The 8,621-nt window shown below is 35.9% G+C and overlaps 1 pseudogene; it reads left to right on the top strand.

Moving 5' to 3' along the window:
- The first annotated feature begins 6,571 nt into the window (after positions 1-6,571).
- Positions 6,572-8,334, top strand: LOC150106755 (protein ZBED8-like; annotated as a pseudogene).
- The last annotated feature ends 287 nt before the right edge of the window (positions 8,335-8,621 follow it).

Genomic DNA, 8,621 nt, shown 5'->3' with positions numbered 1-8,621 from the left:
CATAAAAACGTTTCAAATTTCGACTTATCTTTTTATATAGAGAGAGTAGATATCTATTTGACGTTCTAAGAAAAATAAGTATTAGAATGCGTTTTAAAAAATTTATTTGAGAATTAAACTTCTTCTCTCTTCCATCATCTATGTGGATGATGATGAGGCCGAATGAACTCTTCCCACTTCTGTCTGTCAGGGAGAGTCCGAAGAATTCTGTCCAGTTTGGTATCGCTTGTTGTGATTTGGTTTTCAGGTCCTCTTTTATTTTGTCTGTCCATCTAATTCTGGGCCGTCCTTTGGATCTTTTACCTTCCATCGTTGTATTCAGGGCTTTACATGGTAGTCTTTCTGTTCCCATTCTGGTCACATGGCCAAACCATCGCAGTCTTCTTTCTTGGATTTTGTCTATTATTGTTATTTCTTGTTTTAGTCGTTTCCTTGTGTTTTTGTTTCTTAGTCTTCCAGCAGAGATACTCGAAGTAATCTTCTTAGCCAACCCATTTCAGTAACTAATAATTTTTTCTCTTCAGCCGTTTTAAGAGTCCAGCATTCACTTCCATAGAGGAGTATTGGGAGGACCATTGTTTCGTAGATTCTTACTTTTCTTACTTGTTTGATGTCTCTTGACTTCCATATTTTATTAAGTCGTCCAAACGTTTGGGATGCTTGACTAATTCGTCTGTTTATACCTTTTATAATTTCACCATTGTACTCAATAACTCCTCCAAGGTAGGTGAAGTTTTCTACCTGCTCTAGATTTTTACTATCAATTTCAATTTTCAGATTGGCGCTTCTCTTTACTATTTGCATAATTTTTGTTTTGTCTATATTTATGTTTAATCCAGATTTTATACACTCTTCCTTTATTTTATCAGAAATTCACTGTAGAGTTTCTTCTGTGCTTGCAAGTAATGCAATGTCGTCTGCAAATTTTAAATTTGTCACATTTTTCCCATATATTTTGATTCCAGAGTCTTCATTGTTTGAGGCCTTATTGGTTGCTTCTTCCAGTGTAAGATTAAACAGGTCTGGTGACAGATTGCATCCCTGTCTTACTCCGCTCTCTGTGTGGAACCAGTTGGTTAAGGTATCCTCCATTCGTACTGCACTTTCAGATTTCTCGTACAGATTGTTTATTATTCTTATGGTTTTGTTGGAATTCCAAATTCTTCCATAGTTTTCCATAGTACTCTTCTACGGATTGAATCAAATGCCTGACGAAAGTCTATGAAATTTATGTAGCAACTTTGGTTGTACTCTAGTGTCTTTTCTATTAGCTGTCTTAAGGTGAATAGTTGATCAATTGTGCTTCGTCCTGGTCTGAAACTTGTTCTTCTTCTAGTGCCAGTTCTATATGTGGCTTAATTTGTTTTTGAAGTACTTTCGTAAAAATGTTATTTGGAATACTGAGGAGTTTACTGAGGATTACAGTCAGGAATACTGACCCAGCCATAAGTCTGATTCGTCAGCTATGCCGATTCCGGAGCCCAAATAAAATATTTGGGGGGACTGAAATGGTGCCGTACCTACCCGTAAGGGGGACTCACGGCCGTGTATCATCATACGATTATTATTATTATTATTATTATTATTATTATTAGGTGGCTAATGCCTCTGTAATTATTGCATTCTGTTTTATCTCATTTTTTCTATATAGAAGTTATGACTGATTTGGTCCAATCAGTAGGCACTGCTTCGTTTTTATAGATCCTTTCAAATAATGTTTTTAATGGTTCCAAAAGTTGTTCCTTTCCTGCTTTTAAGAATTCTTCATGTATTTGATCAATGCCAGGTGCTTTCCTAGTTTGGAGTTTTTCTATGCTGTGTGCTATTATTTCTTTGGTAAAGATATTGTTTTGTTTCCTCTTCCATTTCAGTGGCTGGAATCGTAATATCCTGGGAGCTGTTAAATATCCGTAATATCCTGGGAGAATTAAACTTACAAAACATTTCAATATCATCTTAAAATTTACTCTTAAGTTTAAAAGGCAAACATTTTAAGAAATGAACAGCAATGTAGCTCTTATAAAAGTTATTCCGAACCAACATAGTTGGATACACATTTTAGAGCATTGTAATAATAATAAAATTTCAATAAACTTAGAATATCATATACTTGGACAAGTAAATCAATTTAGATGTTGGCAGTTCTCGTTACTCACAACACAGAAACAGTAAAATGCAGACTTAACAAAGGATGGTCTAATGTGAATAAATTGAACAAAATATGGAAAAATATCAGAATTTCGAAAAAGTCTCAAACTAAACCTTTATAAGACTATTATAATTCCTATGGCAACGTATGGAGCTGAGATAATATGAAGACTCAATCAGAAAGAAATACAGAAAATCGGAGCATTCGAAATAAAATTCTTAATTAAAAGATATGAGCATTCGAAATAAAATTCTTAAGAAAAATAAATAAAACTAATTGGTCAGAACACAAAACAAATGAGCAAGTCAAACACAAATTAAACTATAAAGAATATATCATGGCTTAAACAGCAATTGAAATAGTTTGGACACCTCCAGAGAATGTCCTCTCAAAGAACCGAATATAGCCTTGAATGGAATCATTGGAGGAAGACGAAGAGACAGGTAAAAAAGAACTTAGCTAAATCTTTGAAGGAAGGTCGGGATTATCGAGCTTCGGAGAAATGACTGAAATGGTCAGAAATAGAGTCTGATGGCAAAGATTTGTTCATAGAGGCTCAAGCCTTCATGTGACTGATGAAAAAGAAGGCGGAGAATAAGAATGCTTGTGTAGTTCTCTCAAGCGTTGGTCGCTCATTTCTTCAACATCCAAAACTCTCCAGTGTGGTATGTCCCTACTGATAACTTATGCGCCTAGACTAATGCTTTTGGTTAGATCTCAGAGCAACAGATCTTAGATCTAACGGCTAAGGATCTCCTCTGCCATTCCAATGGTATGAAAAAATGATTGTTCAGATAACTGGAAACCTGTCGGGAAAATGAAAATGCAGTGGAGATCCATCATCATGATTGATCTGTTTCTTCGAAATATTGCTCCATTTTTACATCGTAGACGGGTACAAACGTCTTTTACTTAGCTACCTCAAAACAATTATTTTAGGAACTTCAACACATGCAGATATTTGTCGAAAGTTTGAGGATTGTGCTGTACTAGATCAACTATTCAGACAACAGAGATAACAACTATTTCCATAGTCTGCTATGTGTGTTATTGCTTAGTCTCAAACAGCTTGTTTCATTTGTACGTGATAGGGATTAGAATGTGTTTGCTGTAGAAAATGAACTTTCCGCCTCTTAGTACCTGATACATTCATAAATAAAATCAAGACAATGATGAGACTGTGTATAACGTAGTGGTGAGGAAAGCCACATTATAAAGTAATTATTATTATTACTATTAAAAATTATTATTATTATTATTATTATTATTATTAAGAAAGGCCTCCAGAGAGTCTCATCGAGGGAGGCCTATATTCACACCAGCTGTTACATGTGTTCGTTAATTCATTCACACTGCTTGTACTAACAACATCCAATGGCAATCCATTCCAATCACGCACCACCCTATGAGAGAACAATCTAGCCCTCACCCCTTCTTTGCGGCCTTCATTCTCAATTTCCAAGGATGCCCTCTTGTCTTTTCCCTCCATAAATTGAAAAATTCCATCAATTGAAATCCTGTATGAACCTTTCAGAAGTTTGTAAATATCAATCATATCACCCCCTCTTTCTCTTGTTTGCTAGTGTCTGCAGTCTACAAATTCTCAAACTGTCTTCATAATCAGTATTCCACAATCCTGAGATCATTTTTAACACTCGTCTTTGTACTCTCTCCAATATATCAGAATCACAACGGAAACCAACTTTCACTTGAACTATTGCGCACAATAGTTCAAGTGAAATCTTATCAAGGCCTTGTAAAGAGGCAAAATAACATCCTTATCTTTAGATGTGAACGTTCGTTTGAACATTGCAATTATCTTTTGAGTTGTATTTGCAATCTTTGCCACATGGCCCCTAAACTTCAACTTCCTATTTATTAACACTCCAAGATCCCTGGCCTCATCAGTTTCTTCTAGCATAATCCCACAAATTAATACGACATTGAATATCTAATTACGCCAAAATGCATGACCTTATATTTATTAGCATTGAAATGATAGCCATTTTCACATGCCCACAATTCCAGCCTATTGAAATCATTCTGCAAGTATTGCATATCAGCAGCACTCTTGATTACCCTACATATCTTAACATCATCAGCAAATAGCTATATGTCGCATGTGAAATCCTTCCCAATGTCATTAATGTACAGACTGAACACCAATGGACCAAGAACTGATCCTTGAGGCACACCACCGGTTACCTTGAATCTTATAGATTCATCCCCCCCCCACACACACACATACAGGACTTTTTGATATCTGTCAGTCGATCATCCTCTTACGCTAATATTTTATAATCCAATCCGCATTCTCCAATTTATGCAACAGTCCACCATGCTGTATTCTGTCAAAAGCTTTAGCAAAATCCAAAAGTATCATATTGTATCCATTCCCCTTGTCTACTTCAATGGTAACATTGTTTATAGAATGTGAGTAATTTGTTAAAACAAAAAAAAACAAACGAAACGAAATCATTTTGTTAAATAATTTCAAAAAATTCCTTATATGTTTCTGAGCATTCCCATCATATATCCCCACACTAACACAAGTCCACAATTCCCTACAGATCATACATAATATTTAAAAATCTTTCGTATCTAGCATGAAGAATTTCATATTTAAATTTGCCAGTGTCACTCGCGTGGTTGGGTTGATCGGTTTCCCGTTTTGGATTACACTCCGTTTTTCTTTTTTATTTTCCTTTATTTTTGTTTATTTGTCTGTTTGCTTGTTTTTCATTTGTGCATTTGCAGTTACGTTTGGATAGGGTTCAGAAAATTTACTGGAAAACGACCGTCTCGGCAATAAGTGCTCTACTCCAGTTTCATATCCCACTCAAACAGAAGAATGTGTTGCTTAACTTTGCCATTATTGAGCTGAAATATTACACGACGAAAGTCTGTGAGAAACAACTTTTTTTGGAAACCAAAAAAGTTGTTTCTCACAGACTTTTAAGATATCCATTACATGACAAGTTTCTTCCTTTTTTTCTCCTATATTGAAACAGAGCGTCCAGGAGAAAGTGTCTTCATTCAGAGATAGTGTTGCCCTTCTATGGTGAGTACGAGGCATTTAAATCTACGTCAGTTTTCTTCTACTGTGGTGTTTGTAAGATGACTGGAAGCCAAGAATGACAATCTTAGAAGGAATGGGAAAGTTCATTTTTCACAAAGTTTTCCCCAAAATCGTTAATATATTCATTAATACTTCCTGAGTGCTTTGTCAATGAGAAGTGGACGTTTACTAATCTCACTTTTTGCAGCGCTGCAAAAATCGTGAGCTTGTTTTAATATAGCTAAATTCAAAATACTGAAAAATCACCTGCTAGATGATGGAGTCCTAAGTCTGGGATAAGATATATATATATATATAAAAAAGTTGACCATCTTTCAGCGAAAATGTCCACCCACATTTCTCAAGAAAATATTCATTCGCATCTCTGGGGTTTTCCTGTCCCCTTCTAACTTCCGGTTCAATACTTAGGAATCACTGGTAGCATATTATCTGCAAAGAAAATTAATGGTAGATTACTGTCGTGTAACATTTAGATACTGATTTCAGTGCAGTTGTGGAAATGATTTCCCATGACGTATGTTACTTAAGACGATGCCTTACACCTATGCAGCTCGAGACAATGTCGCCTAATAGTTGGTACGTTTAGTCTACTGGCGATAAAAAAAGAATACGCATGACCTTGACGATATGTTTGTTTTCTGAATTTGTCCGTGGTAGACGAATATTTCCATTGTGTAAACAATATGTTAAGTACAGATCATAAAAATTGCACCACAAATCATAATTGGCTACTAATTCTTCAAAACAAGTTTCTGAATATGTAATTTATTCGGGAATTATCTCGTATCAGACTTCCCCATCTCAATGCATAGCATCACATTACAAAATTCATTCGAGAACAAGACTTGTTGAACGAACTTTGGACTTGTTTGTTCAGCAAGTTTGTTTCAGAGGACTAAAATATGAAGCTCGCATCCTCGACAGTGTTAGCCTTCTTAACACTGTAGAGGATGCTTAACCTGGGGTGTGTGCACCCCACGCGGTGCGAGAAAGCATTTCCAGGGGTGCGAGAAAAGTTTCTAAATTTTCGATGGGAATTACCGCCTGTGAGAAACTAGCGAACGCTACGTCGACTTTTGGGACCCCCACTCCTTCCCGCTCTACTTTTGCCTCAGCGCATCGCACTTACGAGCACTGGTTGATACGAGCACGTGTTCGCATACTCTGAGCACGAACGTTAACGAGGTGGTTCGACGCAGAAACGAATACTAATTTTTTTTAATTTACCAACATTAATCAGTGACTAAAGCCCATACCGGATACGATCATTTGATTACATAAAGGTTTTCTGCAAATTTTGAAAAATTATAATTATTATTTTATTGATTGTAGTAACCCTCGTTATGTCGAAAAAACGCCAAGGGAAAGACGATTATATTGCTTATGGATTCACTTGTACAACAGAAAAAGATGGTACGCAACGACCACAATGCATTTTATGTTGCAAAATATTTTCAAACTCCAATCTTAAACCGTCAAAATTGTTAGAGCATTTCAACAATCAGCATGGTGGTGAATCTGCAGGACATACTCTTAACATCTTGAAGTCTAAGAAGGCACGATTTGATACCAGCGGTACTATCGCAAAATTTGACGTTGCGGCAGTTCAAAATCCCTTGTTAGAAGCTTCTTATCAAGTGGCATACCTGTGTGCTAAGAAAAGAAAAGGTCATATGAATTGGTAAAACCATGTGCACTTGAAATTGCAAAAATTGTTTTGGGTTCTGAAGCGCAAAGGAAAATTCAGCAGATTCCGTTATCGAACGATGTGATTCGATCGCGCATTCAAGATCTCAGTGTTGATATTTGACTGCAAGTAGTAGACGATATCAAAGCCAGTCCTCTAAAAGTGAGTATTCAACTGAACGAGTCTACTGATGTTGATAATTGCAGTCAGTTGTTAGTATTTGTGCGATACGTTAAGGAAAAAGAAATGTTGGAAGAATTTTTATTTTGTGAGCCGCTGGAATTGACGACAAAAGGAATTGATGTTTTCAATCATATTAAAAACTTTTTTTTGAAACATCAAATACCCATGAATGTGATACGCTCAATTTGCACTGATGGTGCCCCTGCAATGTTGGGCAAAAATTCTAGATTTTTTCATACATCAAGACAGAAATACCGCAAGTTACAATAACACATTGCATGTTGCACCGTCATGCACTTGCATCGAAAGCTTTGCCAGAGAATTTGAAACAACTTAACTACTGCAGTAAATGTAGTAAAGTATATCCGAGGACGAGCGCTTAATCATCGTAACTTTCGTGCTTTGTGCGAATAAATCGGTGCTGTTCTTACTATGCTTCTTTATCACACTGAAGTATGGTGGCTCTCCAAGGGCCGCATGCTATACAGGGTTTTTGAATTGCGCGAGGAAATTATACAGTTTCTTACTAACCAAAATTGTGATTTAGTTAAAGCTTTTGAAAAAAGAGAAGCAATACTTCAACTAGCCTATTTAGCAGATATATTTAGCCACCCGAATGAATTAAACACATCAATGCACGGATTTGGTAAGAACATAATAACAGCTAGTGAAAAATTATCTTCATTTATTGAAAAACTAAAAATTTGGAAACGTCGAGTTGAAAATAGGAATCTTGCAAACTTTCCTTTGCTTGATTCAATCGTTCTGGTAAATGAGAAAATAATAATTATACTTGAAATTGCAATACACCTCCAACAATTGAGTGAATCGTTTCATGGATACTTTACCACGGGAAATATCAGCAAAGTTCAGAGATGGATACTAGATCCATTTCTATTTGACCCAGATTCGATGGACGACAGCTATTTAATAAAAGACGATCTTATTGAAATACGAGCCAATGCACGTATTCAAATGGAATTTGAAAAACTGGACTTAGAACAATTCTGGTGTACACAGTTAGAACCTTATCCATAGCTGCCAAAAGCAGCATTGCAGACACTTTTACCATTTGCCACCACCTACCTGTGTGAAATGGGATTTTCATCACTTTTGCACATAAAAACAAAAGCCAGAAATCGCTTAAATGCAAGTGATGACTTACGCGTGGCTCTTTCAAAAAAGGAGCCTCGCTTCAAAAGTATTATTATGAATAAACAACAACATAGCCATTAAAAATTGAGATATTGTTTTGTATGTATACGTAAATGTATGTGTTTATTTTTCAATAAATAAATTATCTTGCAATAGATGTAATTTCTTAAATAAAGAAATTGAAACACATTTTTCAACAGGGTGCGAGAACTTATTTTTAGATTCAAGGGAATGCCGATCACTAAAAAGGTTGACCAACTGCTCTACACATATATCATACTCTGCGAGCTTCATATTTTGGTCCTCTGAAACAAACGTCTAAGGAGACATATCCTTAATTAATTAATGACATGTCTCCTGGTGGAAGA

The sequence above is a fragment of the Typopeltis vanoorti genome, chromosome 5, assembly GCF_054136105.1.
Source record: "Typopeltis vanoorti isolate ZY-2024b chromosome 5, IOZ_Tvanoo_1.0, whole genome shotgun sequence".
Classification (NCBI taxonomy): Eukaryota; Metazoa; Arthropoda; class Arachnida; order Uropygi; family Thelyphonidae; genus Typopeltis; species Typopeltis vanoorti.
Note: the sequence above shows the minus strand (reverse complement) of the source record. Positions and strands in the feature narration are given on the sequence as shown.